Source organism: Oryx dammah, unplaced genomic scaffold (assembly GCF_014754425.2).
Source record: "Oryx dammah isolate SB20612 unplaced genomic scaffold, SCBI_Odam_1.1 HiC_scaffold_18, whole genome shotgun sequence".
Taxonomy (NCBI): domain Eukaryota; kingdom Metazoa; phylum Chordata; class Mammalia; order Artiodactyla; family Bovidae; genus Oryx; species Oryx dammah.
The window spans coordinates 63,856,335-63,880,564 of record NW_024070202.1 but is presented as its reverse complement, the minus strand read 5'-3'; the positions used below and the strand labels follow the sequence as shown (position 1 = coordinate 63,880,564).

At 37.7% G+C, this 24,230-nt stretch overlaps 1 protein-coding gene across 1 annotated transcript in view; it reads left to right on the top strand.

Annotated features, from left to right (window-relative positions):
• Positions 1–24,230, top strand: part of BBS9 (Bardet-Biedl syndrome 9) — a 469,218-nt gene that overhangs the window by 169,751 nt on the left and 275,237 nt on the right. The gene's annotated exons all lie outside the window — the stretch shown is intronic.

The following is a 24,230-nucleotide window of genomic DNA, read 5'->3' as shown; positions in this document are numbered from 1 at the left end:
TGGAAAATTCTGAGACAGATGAGAATACCAGACCACCTGACCTGCCTCTTGAGAAATCTGTATGCAGGTCAGGAAGCAGCAGGTAGAACTGGACATGGAACAACAGACTGGTTCCAAATAGGAAAAGGAGTATGTCAAGGTGGTATATCATCACCCTGCTTATTTAACTTATATGCAGAGTATATCATGAGAAATACTGGACTGGAAGAAACACAAGCTGTAATCAAGATCGCCAGGAGAAGTATCAATAAGCTCAGATATGCAGATGACACCACCCTTATGGCAGAAAGTGAAGAGGAACTAAAACGCCTCTTGATGAAAGTGAAAGAGGAGAGTGAAAAAGTTGGCTTAAAGCTCAACATTCAGAAAACGAAGATCATGGCATCAGGTCCCATCACTTCAAGGGAAATAGATGGGGAAACAGTGTCAGACTTTATTTTTGGGGGCTCCAAAATCACTGCAGATGGTGACTGCAGCCATGAAATTAAAAGACGCTTACTCCTTGGAAGAAAAGTTATGACCAACCTAGATAGCATATTCAAAAGCAGAGACATTACTTTGATGGACTAAGGTCCGTCTAGTCAAGGCTATGGTTTTGACTGTGGTCATGTATGGATGTGAGAGTTGGACTGTGAAGAAAGCTGAGCACCGAAGAATTGATGCTTTTGAACTGTGGTGTTGGAGAAGACTCTTGAGAGTCCCTTGGACTGCAAGGAGATCCAACTAGTCCTTTCTGAAGGAGATTAGCCCTGGGATTTCTTTGGAAGGAATGATGCTAAAGCTGAAGCTCCAGTACTTTGGCCACCTCATGCGGAGACTTGACTCATTGGAAAAGACCCTGATGCTGGGAGGGATTGGGGGCAGGAGGAGAAGGGGACAACCGAGGATGAGATGGCTGGATGGCATCACTGACTTGATGGACATGAGTCTGAGTGAACTCTGGGAGTTGGTGATGGACAGGGAGGCCTGGCGTGCTGCGATTCATGGGGTTGCAGAGTCGGACACGACTGAGCGACTGAACTGAACTGAACTGAAGGATCTGATTGTAGTGATATTGAGAGAGATGGAGAGGTTGGAAAGGGACCAGGTTTATGAGAAAGAAAAGTTTAGTTATCAGCGTATTGAATTAAGGTATTGATGTTTGTAGGTGGAAATAAATGTGTGCAAAAGTTCTTTTTAAACTTAAAAGACTCATACATGTTCAAGTTAATGTAATTGAAGTGAAAATACTCAGAAGTGATTTGGCCACATGTATTTGAGATTACAGGCTAGGAGTGAGATTGGCAATTGTGAGCACAGAGGTAATAGCTAATAGAACAAATTCAGAGTTAACGGAGAGTGGGAAGAAGAGAAACGTGAGTAGTGTTTGTTGTTATTCAGTCGCTAAGTTGTGTCTGACACTGCAACCCCATGCACTGTAGCACGCCAGGCTTCTTTGTCCTTCATTACCTCCCAGAGTTTGCTCAAACTCATGTTCATTGAGTCTGTGATGCCATCCAACTATCTCATCCTCTGTTGTCACTTTATCTTCCAGCCCTCAATCTTTGCCAGCATCAAGGTCTTTTCCAATAAGTCAGCTCTTCTCATCAGGTGGCCAAAGTATTGGAGCCTCAGCTTCAGCATCAGTTCTTCCAATGAATATTTAAGGTTGATTTCCTTTAGGATTGACTGGTTTGATCTCCTTGCTGTCTACAGGACTCTCAAGGGTCTTCTCCAGCACCACAGTTTGAAAGCATCCATTCTTTGGTGCTCAACCTTCTTTATGGTTCATCTCTCACATCTTTACAGGACTATTGGAAAAACTGTAGCTTTCTGTACTTTGTTGGCAACCTGATGTCTCTTGGTTTTTAATACACTGTCTAGGTTTGTCATAGCTTTTCTTCCAAGGAGCAAGTGTTTTAATTTCATGGCTGCAGTCACCATCTGTACTAATTTTGAAGCCCAAGAAAATGAAATTGTCCACTGTCTCTATTTTTCCTGATAGATAGAGTGCCTGATGAACTATGGACTGATGTTCGTGACATTGTACAGAAGACAGGGATCAAGACCATCCGCATGGAAAAGAAATGCAAAAAAGCGAAATGGCTGTCTGGGGAGGCCTTACAAATAGCTGTGAAAAGAAGAGAGGCGAAAAGCAAAGGAGAAAAGGAAAGATATAAGCATCTGAATGTGGGGTTCCAAAGAAGAGCAAGGAGAGATAAGAAAGCCTTCTTCAGCCATCAATGCAAAGAAATAGAGGAAAACAACAGAATGGGAAAGACTAGAGATCTCTTCAAGAAAACTAGAGATACCAAGGGAACATTTCATGCAAAGATGGGCTCGATAAAGGACAGAAATGGTCTGGACCTAAAGGAAGCAGAAGATATTAAGAAGAGGTGGCAAGATACACGGAAGAACTGTACAAAAAAGATCTTCACGACCCAGATAATCATGATGATGTGATCACTCATCTAGAGCCAGACATCTTGGAATGTGAAGTCAAGTGGGCCTTAGAAAGCATCACTACGAACAAAGCTAGTGGAGGTGATGGAATTCCAGTTGAGCTATTTCAAATCCTGAAAGATGATGCTGTGAAAGTGCTTCACTCAATATGCCAGCAAATTTGGAAAACTCAGCAGTGGCCACAGGACTAGAAAAGGTCTGTGTTGATTCCAATCCCAAAGAAAGGCAATGCCAAAGAATGCTCAAACTACCGCACAATTGCACTGGTTTCACATGCTAGTAAAGTAATGCTCAAAATTCTCCAAGCCAGGCTTCAGCAATACGTGAACCATGAACTCCCTGATGTTCAAGCTGGTTTTAGAAAAGGCAGAGGAACAGAGATCAAATTGCCCACATATGCTGGATCATGAAAAAAGCAAGAGAATTCCAGAGAAACATCTATTTCTGCTTTATTGACTATGCCAAAGCCTTTGACTGTGTAGATCACAATAAACTGTGGAAAATTCTGAAAGAGATGGGAATACCAGACCACTTAAGCTGCCTCTTGAGAAATCTGTATGCAGGTCAGGAAGCAACAGTTAGAACTGGACATGGAACAACAGACTGGTTCCAAATAGGAAAAGGAGTATGTCAAGGCTGTATATTGTCACCCTGCTTATTTAACTTCTATGCAGAGTACATCATGAGAAACGCTGAACTCAAGCTGGAATCAAGATTGCTGGGAGAAATATCAATAACCTCAGATGTGCAGATGACACCACCCTTATGGCAGAAAGTGAAGAGGAGCTAAAAAGCCTTTTGATGAAAGTGAAAGAGGAGAGTGAAAAAGTTGGCTTAAAGCTCAACATTCAGAAAACAAAGATCATGGCATCTGGTCCCATCACTTCATGGGAAATAGATGGGGAAACAGTGGAAACAGTGTCAGACTATTTTTTTGGGCTCCAAAATCACTGCAGATGGTGACTGCAGCCATGAAATTAAGACACTTACTCCTTGGAAGAAAAGTTATGACCAACCTAGACAACATATTCGAAAGCAGAGATATTACTTTGACGGACTAAGGTCTGTCTAGTCAAGGCTATGGTTTTTCCTGTGGTCATGTATGGATGGGAGAATTGGACTGTGAAGAAGGCTGAGCGCCAAAGTATTGACACTTTTGAACTGTGGTGTTGGAGAAGACTCTTGAGAGTCCCATGGACTGCAAGGAGATCCAACCAGTCCATTCTGAAGGAGATCAACCTGGGGATTTCTTTGGAAGGAATGATGCTAAAGCTGAAGCTCCAGTACTTTGGCCACCTCATGCGAAGAGTTGACTCATTGGAAAAGACCCTGATGCTGGGAGGGATTGGGGGCCGGAGGAGAAGGGGACACCCGAGGATGAGATGGCTGTATGGCATCACTGACTCAATGGACGTGAGTCTGAGTGAACTCCGGGAGTTGGTGATGGACAGGGAGGCCTGGCGTGCTGCGATTCATGGGGTCGCGGAGAGTTCGACATGACTGAGCAACTGAACTGAACTGAACTGATTTGCCATGAAGTCACAGGACAATATGCCTGATCTTAATTTTTTGAATGTTGAGTTTTAAGTCAGCTTTTTCACTTTCCTGTTTCACCTTCATCAAGGGGCTCTTTAGTTCCTCTTCATTTTCTGACATTAGAGTGATATCATCTGCATATCTGAGGTTATTGATATTTCTCCTGGTGATCTTGATTCCAGCTTGTGATTCATCCAGCCTGCCATTTTGTGTGATGTACTCTGCATATAAGTTATATAAGCAGAGGGACAATATACAGCCTTGACGTACTCCTTTCTCAATTTGAGCTGGTCCATTGTTTCATGTTCGGTTCTAACTGTTGCTTCTTGATCTGTATACAGGTTTCTCAGGAGGCAGAAAATGTAGTCTGGTATTCTCATCTCTTTAAGAATTTTTCAGAGTTTGTTGTGATCCACACAGACAAAGGCTTTGGCATAGTCAATGAAGCCGAAATAGATGTTTTCCTGGAATTCCCTTGCTTTCTCCATGATCCAACGAATGTTGGCAATTTGATCTCTGGTTCCTCTGCCTTTTCTAAATCCAGCTTGTACATCTGGAAGTTCTCATTTCAAATACTGCTAAGGCTTAGCTTGAAGGATTTTGAGCATTAGGTTGCTACTATGTGAAATGAGTACAGTTGAACATAGTTTGAACATTTTTTGGCATTGCCTTTCTTTGGGATTGGAATGAAAACTGACTGTTTCTAATCCTGTGGCCACTGCTGAGTTTTCCAAATTTGCTGGCATATTGAGTGCAGCACTTTCACAGCATCATATTCTAGAATTTGAAATAGCTCAGCTGGAATTCTATCACCTCTGCTAGCTTTTTTCATAGTAATGCTTCATAAGGCCCACTTGACTTCACACTCCAGGATGTCTGGCTCTAGGTGAGTGATCATATCATCATGGTTAGCTGGGTCATTAAGACCTTTTTGTACAGTTCTGTGCATTCTTGTCACCTCTTCTTAATCTCCTCTGCTTTCATCAGTTCCTTGCTGTTTGTTTTGTTTATGGAGCCCATCTTTGCATGAAATGTTCCCTTGGTATCTCCAGTTTTCTCGAAGACATCGCCAGTCTTTCCTATTCTATACTTTTCCTCTATTTGTTTGCATTGTTCACTTAAGAAGGCTTTCTTATCTCTCCTTGCTGTTCTGGAAGTCTGCATTCAGTTGGGTATATTTTTCTCTTTCCCCTTTGCCTTTTGCTTCTCTTCTTTTCTCAGCTATTTGTAAGGCCTCCTCAGATAACCACTTTGCCTTCCTGCATTTCTTTCAAAGTCATTGCATTGTTATCATCTTTAATTTTTATCAGGAACCACTTTTCCATATGAATACTCTTGGGGAGAAATACACTTTCTGACTGATAGAGACAGGTGACAACTTATGCTGTTCCACTGTTCTGGAATGCCCCTCCCTAGCCTATGCAAATCATGTCTTTCCCTAGGTCCAATTTGAGTCTTACTTTACCTTTTTATTTTTTCTCTGTAGCACCTGTCATCTTTGAGCTTATTATATAGTCATTTCTTTTGTTCACTGCTTTTCCTCTCTTTACCAGCATGTGAGCTCCTAGAGAAGAGATTTCTGTGTCATTTCTTCACTGGTATTCTCACTTTGAGAACCATCACTGATACATTGAGACTGAAATAGATATTTGTTGAATATCTATTTGGTGCTGGCTTTAGTTAAAACACTTACTGAATGTCCTGTACCCTGTGCAGAGTATGTGTGTGTGTATGTGCCCGTGTGTGTGCATGCATGTGTGCACATGTGTGTGCATGCTCTTTAAGGAGAATTTTATTGGAATGCCCTATTTCTTTTCTTATTCAATTTCTGCTTGTATTTTCTCTTTTAGAAAGCACTCTCTATGTTCACTGTCTGATTTTGATGTTCTTTCACTTTGTTTTTATTGGCTCCCTTGTTTACATCCATCACTCATTAGTGCATGCCTCATACATTTCATACATTCTTATTTGATTTGCATATCTGTAATTGCCCCTGTACTTTACATTCTTTGAGGATAATGACCAGTGTAACCTGACTATCTGTCTATAACATCTAGAATGATGTGTAGATACAGTAAATTCTAAATACATACTTATTTTTCAATAATGAAGGAGTTAGAGTTGAGTCAAGTCCTTATAAACATATTTTGCTTCCCCAGTGCAAAATAGGCCCTTCTACAAGTCATGCCCTTTTTTTTTCTGGTTAGTAGTTTACCTGTTTGATCTTGTGAACATAATTAACCAAATTTAGCAGTCTTGTGTTGACTTTCTAGTAAGTCTAGTAAGAGTTAGATTTGAAAGAACAGACTTATGTCTGAGTTTTTGATGCTTAGAAATTTCTTTACTGCAAAAGGTATTTTGTTCATTCTACCCAACTATGACCTTTGTAATTTCTTCAGTTTGATGTGACAACTTCTCTTTACAGAGTTATTTCTATTATGATGTCTGTGGACTCTGGCCTTGACTCCCCCATTTTACTTGTCCTTTCTTGGGTATTCTAATTACCATGTCTCTTCTATTAAATAATCTAGCTCTTGATTATTGAGGCTAGTTATGGATAGCAATAATAACTGAAAACCATTTACGCAAACCTCAAATTACACCTTAAAATTGTTTTAAATGTTCCATTCATGGGAAGTCAGCATGGAAAGATCGGGGGAAAAAAAAAAAAAACCTGTCTGTGAATGAGGAAACTTAGATTCTATGCTTGATTCCTTTAGCTCCCAGATTTTGTATTCAGTATGAACTGTGTATGTTAAATGTATTGATATGAAGCTTTGCCTGAGAGATGGTCATACAGAGAGGGACAAACAAGGCCTAATTATTTTTAAAACTTGCAAAAGTAACTCCTCAACGCATAAGAGCTAAAAATACACAGGTGGTTTCCTTAATGCCTGACTTAATTCCAGTAAGGGCTTAATACATTAGAAAATTATGGCACTGGATCATGTCTTCTTTCACACATCAGGGAAAGACTCCAACATCTAGTTTTATTTATGGAAAGATTCATTGCCTTGAACTTTTACTTTAGAAAACCTTCTTTTCCTTGGGAAAGAATATATCTACATGCTAGTTTTCTTGGCATTCATGTGTTCAAGGCTCAGTGCCAGGTTAGAGCTACCACATGCCTAGTCTATCTTCACATCCCTTTTGGCGTTGCCTTATTATTTGATGATTAGAAGGAATAATGAAGGGATATTAGATAATTGTAGATAAAGTTGGTTTTGTCTTATATTGATCTCAAGGGTTCCATTTAAAGTATTATGGACATTACAGAGGTCTTCTACATTTACTTGTTAGTCTGTAATTATTGATTGATACATTGAAATGTTGTGTTTTTGTATTTGCTTATAACTTAGTACTATAGGTGAATTTTGAATTCTTTTCAAAAATTTCATATAGATGAAGTCATTGTGTCTGGCATTGAGGGTTACAAATTCAGTGTTATATAATGCTTGCCATTAGGGAGTTAACAACGTGGTCAAAGGTGACAATCATGAAAAAATTTAAAGTAATGCTATAACATTTTGTAGTGCTGTTATAGAAGTATTATTTATCAGGTATAATAAGGTAGTCAGTTTTTATGAAGGTGATAAGATTGGCTTTGGAACAGATACTTTAAAAAAAAAAGAATGAGTATTTCCAAGATTGATTGTGTCAATTAGCTTTGCTATGTAGCAAATCATCTCACGATTTAGTAGCTTAAAGACATGGAAATACCAGGCCACTTTAACTGCCTCCTGAGAAACCTGAATGCAGGTCAAGAAGCAACAGTTGGAACTGGACATGAAACCATGGAAGATTGTTTCAAAATTCAGAAAGGAGTACATCAAGATTGTATATTGTCACCCTGCTTATTTACCTTTACATGAAGAGTACCTCATGCGAAATGCCAGATTGGATGAACCACAAGCTGGAATCAAGATTGCCGTGAGAAATATCAGTAACTTCAGATATGCAGATGACACCAACCTAATGGCAGAGAGTGAAGAGGAACTAAAGAGCCTCTTGATGAAAGTGAAAGAGGAGAGTGAAAAAGCTGGCCTAAAACTCAACATTCAAAAAACAAAGATCATGGCATGTGATTCCATCACTTCATGGAAAATAGATGGGGAAACAATGGAAACAGTGAAAGACTTTATTTTCTTGGGCTCCAAAATCACTGCAGATGGTGACTGGAGCCACAAAATTAAAAGATGTTTGCTCCTTGGAAGAAAAACTATGATGAACCTAGATAGCATATTAAAAAGTAGAGACATCACTATGCTGACAAAGGCCTGTATAGTCAAAGTTATGGTTTTTCCAGTTGACATGTATGGATGTGAGAGTTGGATCATAAAGAAGGCTGAGCACCAAAGAATTGATGCTTTCTATATTTCTGGAGAAAGAGAGACTCTTGAGAGTCCTTGGACTGCAAGGAGATCAAACCAGTCAGTCCTAAAGGAAATTAATCCTGAATCAATCCAATGAAGGACTGATACTGAAGCAGAAGCTTCAGTACTTTGGCCACCTGATATGAAGAACTGACTCCTTGGGAAAGGAAACCCTGCCTGTCGTCCCCTTCTCCTGCCTTCAATCTTCCCCAGCATCAGCCTCTTGATGAAAGTGAAAGAGGAGAGTGGAAAAGTTGGCTTAAAGCTCAACATTCAGAAAACTAAAATCATGGCATCTGATCCCATCACTTCATGGCAAATAGATGGGGAAACAGTGGAAACAGTGGCTGATTTTATTTTGGGGGGCTCCAAAATCACTGCAGATGGTGATTGCAGCCATGAAATTAAAAGATGCTTTCTCCTTGGAAGGAAAGTTATGACCAACCTAGATAGCATATTAAAAAGCAGAGATGTTACTTTGTCAACAAAGATCCATCTTGTCAAGGCTATGGTTTTTCCAGTAGTCATATATGGATGTGAGAGTCGGACTATAAAGAAAGCTGAGTGCTGAAGATTTGATGATTTTGAACTGTGGTATATTGGAGAAGACTCTTGAGAGCCCCTTGGACTGCAAGGAGATCCAACCAGTCCACTCTAAAGGAGGTCAATCCTGGGTGTTCATTGGAAGGACTGATGTTGAAGCTGAAACTCCAATACTTTGGCCACCTGATGCCAAGGGCTGACTCATTGGAAAAGACCCTGATTCTGGGAAAGATTGAAGGCACGAGGAGAAGGGGATGACAGAGGATGAGATGGTTGGATGGCATCACTGACTCAATGGATATGAGTTTGAGTGAACTCTAAGAGTTGGTGATGGACAGGGAGGCTTGTCGTACTGTGGTTCATGGGGTTGCAAAGAGTCTGACATTACTGAGCAACTGAAATGAACTGAACATATCATTGAGTCAGTGATGCCACTTGACCATCTCATCCTCTGTCGTTCCCTTCTCCTCCTGCCTTCAGTCTTTCCCAGCATCAAGGTCTTTTCAAATGATTCAGCTGTTTGCATCAGGTGGCCAAAGCATTGGAGGTTCAGCTTTAGCACCAGTTCTTCCAATGGAATATTCAAGGTTGATTTCCTTTAGGATTGACTGGTTTGATCTCCCTGCTGTCTCAGGGACTCTCAAGAGTCTTCGCCAACACCGTAGTTCGAAAGCATCAATTCTTTGGCACTCAACCTTCTTTACAGTCCAACTGTCACATGTATACATGACTACTGGAAAAACCGTAGCATTGACTATGTGGATGTTTGTCAGCATATGTTTGTAACATATCTGCTTTAAAAATTTTTTTTATTCTTTTTTAAAATTTTAATTTCAATTTATTTATTTTAATTGGAGGCTAAGTACTTTACAATATTGTTTTGGTTTTAAATACACTGCCTAGGTTTGTCATAGCTATTCTTCCAAGGAACAAGTGTGTCTATTTTTGTTTTTTGTTTTGTTGTTGTTGTTTATTTTATTGTTTTAATATTTTTTTCTTTAAAAAAATCAATTTACTTTAATTGGAAGATAATTAGTGTACAACATTGTAGTGGTGTTTGTCACACATTGACATGAATCAGCCATGGGTGTGCATGTGTCCCCCATCCTGAACCCCCCACCTACCTCCCTCCCCATCCCATCCCTCAGGGTTATGCCAGTGCACCAGCCCTGAGCACCCTGTCTCATGCAGCAAACCTGGACTAGTAATCTTTTTCACGTATGGTAATATACATGTTTCAGTGCTATTCTCTCAAATCATCCCACCCTCACCTTTCCCCACAAGAGTCCAAAAGTCTGTTCTTTACATGTGTGTCTCTTTTGCTGTCTCTCATATAGAGTCATCATTACCATCTTTCTAAATTCCATGTATATGCTTTAATATACTGTATTGGTGTTTTTCTTTCTGACTTACTTCACTCTGTATAATAGGCTCCAGTTTCATTCCCCTCATTAGAGCTGATTCAAATACACTTTTTAATAGTTGAGTAATATTCCATTGTGTATATGCAGCACAGCTTTCTTATCCATTCATCTACCAATGGACATCTAGGTTGCTTCCATGTCCTAGCTATTGTAAACAGTGCTGTGGTGAACATTGGGGTACATGTTTCTCTTTCAATTCTGGTTTCCTTTGTGTATATGCCCAACAGTGGGATTGCTGGGTCGTATGGCAGTTCTGTTTCCAGTTTTTAAAGGAATCTCTACACTGTTCTCCACAGTAGCTGTACTAGTTTGCATTCCCACCAACAGTGTAAGAGGGTTCTCTTTTCTCCACACCCTCTCCAGCATTTATTTTTTGTAGACTTTTTGATAGCAGCCATTCTGACCATTGGGAAATGGTACTTCATTGTGGTTTTGATTTGCATTTCTCTGATAATGAGTGATGTTGAGCATCTTTTCATGTGTTTGTTAGCCATCTGGATGTCTTTTTTGAAGAAATGTTTGTTTAGTTCCTTGGCCCATTTTTTGATTGGGTTGTCTATTGTTCCAGAATTGAGCTGCAGGAGCTGCTTGTATATTTTTGAGATAAATTCTTCATCAGTTGCTTCATTTGCTATTATTTTCTCCCATTCTGAAGGCTGTCTTTTCACCTTCCTTATAGTTTCCGTTGTTGTGCAAAAGCTTTTAAGTTTAATTAGGTCCCATTTGTTTATTTTTGCTTTTATTTCCATTACTTTGGGAGGTGGGTCATAGAGGATCCTGCTGTGATTTATGTCAGAGAGTGTTTTGCCTATGCTTTTCTTCTAGGAGTTTTATGGTTTCTGGTCTTACATTAGGATCTTTAATCCATTTTGAGTTTATTTTTGTGTATGGTGTTAGAAAGTGTTCCAGTTTCATTGTTTTGCAAGTGGTTGACCAGTTTTCCCAGCACCACTTGTTAAAGAGATTGTCTTTTCTCCATTGTTTATTCTTGCCTCCTTTGTCCAAGATAAGGTGTCCATAGGTGTGTGGATTTATCTCTGGGCTTTCTATTTTGTTCCATTTATCTATATTTCTGTCTTTGTGCCAGTACCATCCTGTCTTGATGACAGTAGCTTTGTAGTATAGTTTGAAGTCAGGCAGGTTGATTCTTCCAGTTCCATTTTTCTTTCTCAAGATTGCTTTGGCTATTTGAGTTTTTTTTTCCCCCCTTTGGTATTTCCATTCAAATTGTGAAATTATTCTAGTTCTCTAAAAAATTACTAGAGCTAATTAATGAGTATTGTAAAGTTGCAGAATATAAAATTAACACACAAAAATCCCTTGCATTCCTATACACTAACAATGAGAAAACAGAAAGAGAAATTAAGGAAACAATTCCATTCACCATTGCAACTAACAGAATAAAATACTTAGGAATAAATCTACCTAAAGAAACAAAGTCCTATATATAGAAAAGTATAAAACACTGGTGAAAGAAATCAAAGATGACACAAACAGATGGAGAAATATACCATGTTCATGGGTTGGAAGAATCAATATAGTGAAAATGAGTATACTACCCAAAGCAATCTATAGATTCAATGCAGTCCCTATCAAGCTACCAATGGAGCAAGCTTCTTTTAATTTCCTGGCTTCAGTAACCATCTGCAGTGATTTTGGAGCCCAGGAAAATGAAATCTGACATTGTTTCTACATTTTTCCCATCTATTTGCCACGAAGTGATAGGACTGGATGCCATGATCTTAGTTTTTTGAATGATGAATTTTAAATCAGCTTTTTCACTCTCCTCTTTGACCTTCATCAAAAGGCTCTTTAGATCCTCTTCACTTTCTGCCATTAAAGTGGTATCATCTGCATATCTGAGGTTACTGATATTTCTTCTGCCAATCTTGATTCTAGTTTATGATTCATCCAGCCTGACATTCTGCATGATGTACTCTGCATGTAAATTAAATAAGCAGGGTGACAATATACAATAGAAAAAAGTATAAATGCATTATTTAATAGTTTCCATGGACAGAAGTCTAAATCAAGGTGTGAATGAATATTTCCTTTTAAAGGCCCTGAGGGAGAATGTATTCCATGCTTCTCTCCCAGCTTCTCTCTGGCAACCTTGGCTATTCCCTGGTTTGTAGATACATTACACCAATGTCTCTCTGTGTCTGTCTTTTCCTGATCTCCTTTGTTTCTCTGTCAGTCTTCATTTTTTGTCTCTTTTAAGGACACATATAATTGGGTTTCTAGCCCATCAATCCAAGAGGCTCTCATTATTCTCTTAGCCTAAGCAAGAGACAGGTCTAGTCCAGATTGAAGAGGTGAGGGACGAGGCTGCAATCCTTGATGAAAGAAGCTATACAGTCACATTGCAAGAGCTGTGGATACATAGCAGGAGAAAATTTGGGCCATATTTGCAATCTACCACACTGATAAAGAGAAATGGGCAGAATGGAAGAGAGAGTTGAATAAGGGTGGGAATGGGTGCTAAAGTATGAGGCAGGTCCCAGTTCATGTCAAGGTATATTGCATTCATTATCACTACAAGTATTTAGTGTTGCTGGTATCATTTTATACATATTTGTGTACGTATGTATGCATTTTATTTGCTTCTTTTTAAACCCTCCAACTTTTCTGTTATGGAAATGCTTAAATATATACAAAGTAAGTGGATGGTATCATGAACTGCCTTGTATCCAGTGCCCAGCTTCAGCAATTATCAGTGTTTATGTGGTATTTGTTGTTGTTCAGTCGGTCGTGTCCGACTCTTTGCAACCCCATGGACGGCAGCATGCCATGCGTCCCTGTCCTACATTGTCTCCTGGAGTCTGCTCAAACTCATGTCTATTGAATCGATGATGCCATTCAACCATCTCATCCTCTGTTGCTCCCTTCTCCTCTTGTCCTCAGTATTTCCCAGTATCAGGGTGTTTTTCAATGAGTTGGCTCCTGGGAAGTCTTCTAATAGTGATTTTAATTTTCATTTTCTAATGACTAATAATATTGAGGATTTTTCTTAGTTTGTTGACAAGTATTATACTTTACTCTGTAAAGTGGCTGTGGAGGTTTTTCCTAGTTAAGTTTGGTGTGTGTGTGTGTTTTCATTTATTTTAATAGTTCTTTATGTGTTTTTAAGGGTTCTTTTGAATAGAAGCTTTGAATATGAAATCTAACTTGTCATTTTTCTCTTATGATTTTTATTATCTACATCCTAAGAAATCTTTTATCTATTCCAGGTCACAAAGATATTGTTCTATATTTTCTTTAAAAAGCTTATACTTTTTTTTTGTTTTTTTAAAACTTATAGGTTTAACTCTTATGATTGGTTCAGTGATCCATCTCAAATTAATTTCTGTGTCTTCTGTGAGTTTTATTGTTTCCATATGGATACCCAGTTCTTCAAACACCATTTATTAAAAAGACTTTCCTTTCCCCATTAAATGCCTTTGGCATCTTTGTTGAAAATCAGTTGACTGCATGAGTGTAGGTTTGTTTCTGGAGTCTCCTTTTTGTTCCATTGATCTATTTATCCTCATGTCAATACTGTATTGTCTTGATTACTCTAGATTTATAGTGTCTTGAAGTCAAATTATGAAAACCCTGCATCTCTGTTCGTTTTTCATTATTGTTTTGCCATTCTAGTCTTTTTGGCATTTCCATAGAAATGTGCAAATCTGCTTGTCAGTTTCTACAAAAAAAAGAAAAAAACTTTCTGGGATTTTCATTTGGATTACATTGCTTTATGGATCATTTTGGTAAGAATTATTTTAAACATCTTTTAGAGTACATCTTTTAAAACCTTATTTTTGCTGATGTCACTCACTAGCTCAAAAGCCTTCACTGGTTCCGTAATTATAAGGACTAAAGTTTAAGATCTTTATATGGCTTTATTCCCAAGAATTTCTTTCCTCTTTATTTGATCCACTGAATGTTGTATACAGGCTGCTTGTTCTTTCTCTTACATAGTCTATAAACTTTTCTCCCTCTTCTTCTCTCATTTTCTCCATACTAGATTTTCTTTACATCTGTTCTCCAAATCCCAGTGGCTCCAATATTACAATTATTTATGTTATAATGTAACAAATTACAAGTTAACAATAAGGAAGCTATAAAAATAAATTGCCACATTTAGAACGGATAAGCAATCAGGTCTTACTGTATAGCATAGCAAAGTATATCTAATCTCCTGGGATAAGCTATAATGAAAAAGAATATTAAAACATAATGTATATATGTGAAAAACTGAATTAGTTTGGTGTACATCAGGGATTGGCACAACATTGTAAATCAACTATATGTCATTAAAAAACAAACAAAAAATAAATTGTCACGGGGCAGATCATTTAAAATTTATACAGCAGTAATTAGAGCACCAGAAAGTCACAAAACCTAATCAAACCTACCAAATAAAAAAGCCAAACCCAAATAACAATCATAGTAAAATAGGACTTTACTTTTAAATAGAAAGATGATGATAATCTGAATAAAGGGTGGAGGACAAAACAAGAACAAAATACACAGTGATCATGAGAACGATGTAAGAAGCACTTTCAATCCAGGACGTATTTGCAGACCGAGCCACGAAGAATAGTGGAATGATGCTGCATTGCGTATAGTCATGTACTTTATTTCTTTGCTACTACTTGGAAGTTCAAAACATTCAGGTGATAGGAAAAACAGTATGAATCAACTTCACAGTTCTACTGACATCATTTCCTTGCTTACACATCACATGTGAATTAATTCTGGAAATGAGAGGCAAATAGTAAATAAGACTAGAAGAATAGTATGCTCCTTCCTACTTTTTGTTTTCTGTTTTAGTATTATTTTGGCAAAGGCATGAAAGAATCCAAAATTGGCTTAACCATAAGAGCAATTATAATATGAAGTATTTCTAGCATAAAAATTATTTCTCTTTTGTTGAAGGCATAATGTCTTCACAAGAACTAACCAGAAAGCCACATCCCTGTTAGATTCTGTAGATACCTATGAATCTACTTTGTAACTCAGATAGTTTACAGTTGATAATTCTCATCCAAAGATATTTAAAATTTCGTCTTATTCTTCAGAGTTGGAACCTGCTGACAATACTAGCTCCTAAATGGCTATCAAATATGCTTTTACTATTAAATTTCAAATGGTTTTGTCAGCTGTTAGGTTGGTGCAAAAGTAATTGCGGTTTTGCATTGTCAAAATTTGCCATTTGATATTGGAATACATTCTTAAATGTGGCTTTGTTATATATCATTTTAATGCACTTTTCTTCCTTTGTTTTTTGCTAGTGAAGTACTGCATGTTGTTTTATTTTATATGTATTTTCGATTATGGAAATGATATTAGACAAAAAGCAAATTTGAGCTATTTTCTTATTCAAGTTTAAAATGGGTCATAAAGTAGCAAAGACAACTTGCAACATCAACAACATATTCGGCTCAGAGATTGCTAATGAACATACAGTGCAGTGGTGGTTCAATAAGTTTTTCAAAAGAGGCAAGAGCCTTGAAGATGATGAGTTCATTGGCCGGCCATTGGAAGTTGACAATGGTCAACTGAGGATCACTGAAACTCATCCTCTTATAACTACAGGAGAAGTTGCCAAAGAACTCAGTGTTGACCATTCTCTGGTCATTTGGCATTTGAAGCAAATTGGGAAGGTGAAAAGCTCAGTAAATTGGTACCTCATCTGCTGACTGCAAATCAAAAGAATCATCATTTTGAAGTGTTGTTATTCTATGCAACAACAAACTATTTCTCAATTAGGTTGTGATATACAATGAAAAGTGGATTTTATATGATAACCAGATATGACCAACTCAGTGACTGGACAAAGAAGAAGCTCCAAAGCACTTCCCAAAGCCAAAGTTGCACCAAATAGTTGTGGCACTGTTTGGTGGTGTCTGATTCACTACAACTTTCTGAATCCTGAGGAAACCATTACAGCTGAGAAGTATGCTCAGCCAATCAAGATTCAGTGAAAACTGCAGTGCTTGCAGCTGTCATTGATCAACAGAGAAGGGCTCAATTGTTCTCCATGACACATTGTGGAGGGCCTAAACATCTGTGTCTACACTGACTGCATATCCCACAACCAGTGTGTCAAAAGTTGAATGAATTAGGCTATGAAGTTTTTCCTCATCTGCCATTATTCACTAGACCTCTCGCCAACTGAGTACCACTTCTTCAAGCACCTTGACAACTTTTTGCAGGAAAAACGCTTCCACAACCAGCAAAAAATGCTTTCCAAGAGTTTGTTGAATCCTGAAGCACAGATTTAAAAAAAATTAATTTATATTTTAATTGAAGGATAATTGCTTAACAGAATTTTGTTGTTTTCTGTCAAACCTCAACATGAATCAGCCATAGGTATACATATGTCCCCTCCCTCTTGAACCTCCCTCCCATCTCCCTCCCCGTCCCAGCCCTCTAGGTTGATACAGAGCCTCTGTTTGAGTTCCCTGAGACATATAGCTAATTCCCACTGGATATCTATTTTACATATGATAATGTAAGCTGGTTTTAGAAAAGGCAGGGGAACCAGAGATCAAATTGACAACATACACTGGATCATGGAAAAAGCAAGAAAGTTCCAGAAAAACATCTATTTCTGCTTTATTGACTATGCCAAAGCCTTTGACTGTGTGGATCACAATAAACTGTGGATAATTCTGAGAGAGATGGGAATACCAGACCACCTGACCTGCCTCTCGAGAAACCTGTATGCAGGTCAGGAAGCGATAGTTAGAACTGGACATGGAACAACAGACTGGTTCCAAATAGGAAAAGGAGTATGTCAAGGCTGTATATTGTCACTCTACTTATTTAACTTACATGCAGAGTACATCATGAGAAATGCTGGGCTGGAGGAAGCACAAGCTGAAATCAAGACTGCCGGGAGAAATATCAATAAGCTCAGATATGCAGATGACACCACCCTTATGGCAGAAAGTGAAGAAGAACTAAAGAGCCTCTTGATGAAAGAGGAAAGTGAAAAAGTTGGCTTAAAGCTCAACATTCAGAAAACGAAGATCATGGCATCCAGTCCCATCATTTCATGGGAAATAGATGGGGAAACAGTGGAAACAGTGTCAGACTTTATTTTTCTGGGCTCCAAAATCACTGCGGATGGTGATTGCAGACATGAAATTAAAAGACACTTCCTCCTTGGAAGGAAAGTTATGACCAAGCTGCTGCTGGTGGTGCTAAGTCGCTTCAGTCGTGTCTGACTCTGTGAAACCCCATAGACAGCAGCCCACCAGGCTAGACAGCATATTAAAAAGCAGAGACATTACTTAGCCAACAAAGGTCCGTCTAGTCAGTTCAGTTCAGTTCAGTCACTCAGTCGTGTCCGACTCTTTGCAACCCCATGAACCGCAGTATGCCAGGCCTCCCTGTCCGTCACCAACTCCCAGAGTCCATCCAAACCCATGTCCATTGTGTCGGTGATGCCATGCAACCATCTCATCCTCCGTCGTCCCTTTCTCCTCCTGCCCTCAATCTTTCCCAGAATCAGGGTCTTTTCAAATGAGTCACTTCTTCACATCAGGTGGCCAAGGTTTTGGAGTTTCAGCTTCAACATCAGTCATTCCAAAGAACACCCAGGACTGATCTCCTTTAGGATGGACTGGTTGGATCTCCTTGCAGTCCAAGGGACTCTCAAGAGTCTTCTCCAACACCACAGTTCAAAAGCATCAATTCTTTTGTGCTCGGCTTTCTTTATAGTCCAACCCTCATGTCCATACATGACTACTGGAAAAACCATAGCCTTGACTAGACGGACCTTTTTTGGCAAAGTAATGTGGTCATGCAAATAAATTCTTTGGTACCATCTTTCTAGATTCCATATATATATGTTAGGATATTACATTTCTCTTTCTCTTTCTAACTTACTCCACTCTGTATAATAGGTTCTGGGTTCATCCACCTCATTAGAATTGATTCAAAGTCATTCCTTTTTATAGCTGAGTATTATTCCATTGTTTATATACCTCAACTTCTTTATCCATTCATCTGTCGATGGACATCTAGGTTGCTTCTGTGTTCTAGCTATGTAAATAGTGCTGCAATGAACGTTGGGGTACATGTGTTTTTTCAATTTTGGTATCCTTAGGGTATTTGCCTAGGAGTGGGATTTTTGGGTCATAAGATGGTTTTATCCCTATTTTTTAAAAGAATCTCCATACTGTCTTCCATAGTGGCTGTATCAGTTTACATTCCCACCAACAGTGCAAGAACATTCCCTTTTCTCCACACTCTCTCCAGCACTTATTGTTGTAGACTTTTTGATGATGGCCGTTCTGACTGGTTTGATGATATATCTCATTGTAGTTTTGATTTGCAATTCTCTAATAACGAGTGATGTTGAGCATCTTTTCATGTGTTTGTTAGCCATCTGTATGTCTTCTTTGGAGAAATGTCTGTTTAGGTCTTTTTCCCACTTTTTGATTGGGTTGGTTGTTTTTCTAGTATTGACTTGTATGAGCTGCTTTGGAAATTAATCCTTTGTCAGTTGTTTCATTTGCTATTATTTTCTCCCATTCTGAGAGTTGTCTTTTCACCTTGCTTATAGTTTCCTTTGCTGTGCAAAAGTTTTTAAGTTTAATCAGGTCTCACTTGTTTACTTTTGTTTTTATTTCCATTACTCTAGGAGGTGGGTCATAGAGGATCTTGCTTTGCTTTATGTCATAGGCTGTTCTGCCTATGCTTTCCTCTAAGAGTTTTATAGTTTCTGGTCTTACATTTAGGTCTTCAATCCATTTTGAGTTTATCTTTGTGTATGGTTATGAATTGTTCTAATTTCATTCTTTTACATGTAGCTGTCCAGTTTTCCCAGCACCACTTATCGAAGAGGCTGTCTTTGCCCCATTGGGTATTCTTGTCTCCTTTGTCAAAAATAAGGTACCCATAGGTGCATGGGTTTATTTCAGGGCTTTCTATCTTGTTCCATTGGTTTATATTTCTGTTTTTGCTGAAGCATAGATTTGGATGCTACAGGAATAAACAAACATTTCTCATTGGCAAAAATGTGTGATGATAATGATTCCTATTTTTTTTCCTATTTTGATTAATAAAGATATGTTTGAGCCTAGTTATAATGATTTAAAATTCACGGTCTGAAATAGCAATTACTTTTGCATCAGTCTCAATGTGAGGAACTAACTATAATCATTTTGCATTTAATTTTGTATATTAAATATCATTCACATGACCTTGGAGAATTTGTCTCTTTTAGTTTTTTATTTGCCATATTTGACTCTTGAATACTTAAGCATTTTGTTTGAATAAAAGCTCTCCTATACTTCATTTAAAGTACAGTTCAGTTAAATGTCAAATCATTTTGTTTCTTAGCATTTAATATTTGCTGAATATATAATACACTCTAAAAAATCATTTTGTATGAAGTGTTATTTGTTGCCTTCTGAGGGCAGCTATATAGAAATGGAAATTTCATATCTGATGCCAGAAATTCTGCAGCTTTTTGCAGCTGTGCTTATTATCTCCTAGTAACCAATCTCTATTATTTTCTGTTTTTCCAGGGCTTCATTCTTCTTTTTTTTTATTTTTTGTAAAATGAAGGCATATGAAACCTCTCTTCATAAGGTTATTGGGGTGATTAAGTGAGATAATGTGATTATATCTTCTAAATATGTTTTTATCTTTCCTTTTTCTTTATTCTCATTGTCCTTGCCTGTCCTTCCTGTGTTAACCCCACCCAGAGTGGTCTCTCCACAGCAATTAGACTAGATCTTTGTCAAAGATGAATCAGATCTTGGTGTTTCTCTCTTTTCTACTTTAAAACCTTTTGTGATTTCTTATTTTTTAAGTATAAAATTCACAATTTTTAACAGTTTACAAGAGCCTGTAAGATTTTACTGTATGTAATTCTGTTGTTATTGTTTAGTCACTAAGTCGTGTCTAAGTCTTTGTGACACGATGGACTATAGCCTGCCATGCTCCTCTGTCTGTGGGATTTCCCAGGCAAGAATACTGGAGTGGATTGCCACTCCTTTCTCCAGGGGATCTTCCCGACCCGGTGATGGACCTGTGTCTCCTGGTTTGGCAGGCAGACTATCACTGAGCTACCTAGGAAGCCCATGTAATTTCTATATCCCTCTGAACTTTCTTCAATCTAACCACTTTGAGCTTCTCAGTTGCACTGCTTTTGTAGTACATTTCCTTTTCTTGGAAAGATGAAAGGCTTAAGGAATAACATATTTAAATTGGAGGGAAGCAGCCAAAATCGGGAGCTCAGCTGTAGCCATGTCCAGCTTTAGATGTCTGTTCGCCTTCCAAGTGGAGATATCAAGTAGGCCACTGGATATACACAGTTCCACTCCGGGTGAGAGGTCTGTTTGGAGATATAAACGGAGCTGGCACAAAAAGGGTATTTAAAGTCATAGGATAGAAAGAGTTCACCAAGGCCAGAGTCCTCTGCCTTTAGTCTGGTCACTTTTTTCTTTTTCTTTTTTTAAATCTCTGAGAATCTACTTATAAGTCAGGATCTAGCTTCTGCATCCTTTGCCCAGTGAAGACTGCTCTGCTGTTCCATGTATGGTCATTATACTGCACTCTTCATATAGCATCTGACATGTTTTGTTGCAATTGCTATTTTTTAAAATAGGTTTTCCTTTGCAATTAGACCAGAATTTTTTTTTTTTAATGGAGTCAGCACCATATCTTATTTGCCTTTGTAACTCTGGTATCAGTTCAGTTCAGTTCAGTCGCTCAGTTGTGTCCAACTCTGTGACCCCATGAATCGTAGCACGCCAGGCCTCCCTGTCCATCACCAACTCCCGGAGTTCACTCAGACTCACATTCATCGAGTCAGTGATGCCATCCAGCTGTCTCATCCTCTGTCTTCCCCTTCTCCTCCTGCCCCTAATCCCTCCCAGCATCAGAGTCTTTTCCAATGAGTCAACTCTTTGCATGAGGTGGCCAAGTACTGGAGTTTCAGCTTCAGCATCATTCCTTCCAAAGCAATCCCAGGGCAGATCTCCTTCAGAATGGACTGGTTGGATCTTCTTGCAGTCCAAGGGACTCTCAAGAGTCTTCTCCAACACCACAGTTCAAACGCATCAATTCTTTGGCACTCAGCCTTATTCACAGTCCAACTCTCACGTCCATACATGACTACTGGAAAAACCATAGCCTTGACTAGCAGATGCTTAATAAACATATCTTAAATGATTACAAAGTAACTCAAAATATGTTCAAGTTATCAAGTCTAGCCTGTTGGGGCTAAGTAAGGACTGCCTACATTGAGTCTGCCTGCTGTGCATAAGGGAATTGCCTTTAAATCATGTGTTCTGTATTGAGGCAGAGTAAAAATTGAGTACAATAAGTAGTAGTTAAGTTTTTAAGATTTCTGTGATATCTATATCTCATAATAAAAACCACACTGAAGATTTGAGAGCTTGAAATATTTCTGTTTTGTATAAGGTGCAGCTGGACAAGAAACCATTTGATTCAATGCATGTTCTTTTCATTTGTTTTTATTGTATTGGCAAAAGAAAGTGTTCATTTTTATTTTTTTGAGTATTTCAAATACTTTCAGATTGCTAATTTTATAGCTTGGCCTTGTCAGAAAAAGAACTAGATGAAAGTTTTTAATTCCATAGATTACCCAACCTTTAAGTAGCTGATTCAAGTGAATTGTATATTCCCTTCGATCTTTTTCTTTGTGGATATACTCATATTTTCATTGATTTGTAAGAGTTCTTTACATGTTAGATGAAATATATATAAAATGTTTATAGGTCAAAAACAGTGAATATCCACAACTTCATACAGTTTAACTTAAATCATATATTTTATGTTGATTGCCAAGGTTTTCCCCAGTTTGTCTTTTGTTCTTTTTACCATGATGTTATTTTTAAAGCATATAACAAGTTAAAAATTTTTTTTGTGGTTTAATTTAGAGATCCTTTGCTTTGTAGTTTCCTCTATTGCTTTTTCACAGCAAAGTTCTTTCCATCTCAAGGGCAGATAAATATTTTTGTAGTTTCATATTTTTAAATTTAACTTTTAAAATCCATCTGGAATTTTGTTTGAATGTATTGTTAGGGCCAGGATCTGTTTACTGAATGATGAAACAATTACTTTCAGATTCCTGAGCTAGCTCTATTGTTTAATTTCATGCTCCGTTGCTAAAATCACAAAATTATTACATCCTAGTAATATAACATCTTTGACCTTGAGTCCTTGTAAAATACATTATTCTGGTTCCTTGGTTTAGCTGATGTATTTCAAGGACCAGTAATAATCCTGAGACTTAATTTGGCAGTGTTAACTCTACTTTAAATGTGTAAGTAACGGGTACACAATACTTGGTCTAGTTGATGACATCTTCCAGCATAAAATTTTATCACTCACAACACTTTATACATTGTCACATGGACAATAAATATTGTGTAAAAAGGTATTTTTTAAGTAGAAAGATTTTTAAAAATAACTTGATTTTTTTACATTTTTACACCTTACATAAAAAAATCAAGATTTTTAAAAAATCTTGTTTTTCTATTTAATTTGGACTTTATACTTAAGTTGGGCTTAACTTTAGAAATGATATATATGTATATTAAAAATTTTCCTTTGTGTTTAAGATAATGAATGATGACATTACTTATATGTTAAGTAGTACTATAGGCCTGTGTCAAACTGTCTGTCCCATCATAGACAGAAATTTGACTCCTTTATTCTAAAGTTTTTAGAGCTTGTATTAGTGTTACTGTGGAATAAAACATGCAATGTTAAATGAATTCAGCTATTCTAAATTTTTGTTATTTGATCCAAATTGTATGTAATGGCTCTAATGCCAATGATAAGAAAAAATTTTTTGTAAATTGCTTAAGTTTTATAATTTAGTGTGAAGGCATTCTGGAGACCCTTGGTAAGCTCTTTCAGTAAGGAAAGATCCTGGCTCCTCTCTTTTCCTTTTGAACACCTCAAAACATCAGTAAAGAATTTTTTCTTTTTTGAGACACTGAAGAAAATATGTGTATATACCAGTATCAAACTTTGTCTGAACTCAGAAACTTAATAGGTTCAGATAAATTTTTAGATAAATCCCTGGGTTTAAATTATTGCCTTTTGCCATCTAAAACAGTGGGATGTAACTGATTCTCTAATAAGCTATCCAGTTCAAAGACCAAATAAATTTGGATAGTAAGGTATACTTATATTGGCTCATGTTAGTTTTCCTTTATAATGGACCACTCAAAGGGTGAAGATGAAATGGATATAATCCTTTTGGATTCAAAGAGTTGATGATTACCACATTATCTGAGAACCTCTGCCTTTTAGTTTCCTAGTGTTTCCTTAGGACTTATTGTGTTCCCAGACTTTAGTAGGTCTGAGTAGAATGGGGAACAGACTAACTCAATAGGGACGGAGGTTTGCCCTCTTGAAATGAGTTTGTCTGAGCTGGAAGTTGAGATTTCTATGGCCACTAGGTGGCTTCAGTTGCCTGAAAAGAAAAGGTCAGGTCCAGAGGTTCTGTAGGGGTGAAAACATTTTATTTTAGGAAAATAATTTTATTTGGCAGTATTTATTTTCTGAGCTAGATCGGCAGAACAAGTTTGTTCGACTTAAAGACCTTTGAGGATCACCTACTTTCACCTCATTTCAGAAATAAGGGCATTTAGGAAGACTTCACCAAGTCGACTCAGCTACATTGGGCAGAGTTAGAGCTAGAACCTAAGTATCCTTTTAGTTTTTAGCTAGTTTTTTAATCTGTTGAATCAGTGATACCAATCTATTTTTTAATTATTATTAAGTCATAGTACAGAATTATGTATATACCCTGGAGAAAGATTGGGTAGGAATATTGTGTTTAAAGCAGATTATAAAGTTGCTGGTGGCCACCTTATGGGATGGATTGAGCAATGATAGTGTTTACTCTTAGTCAAGCTGAACTTTTAGA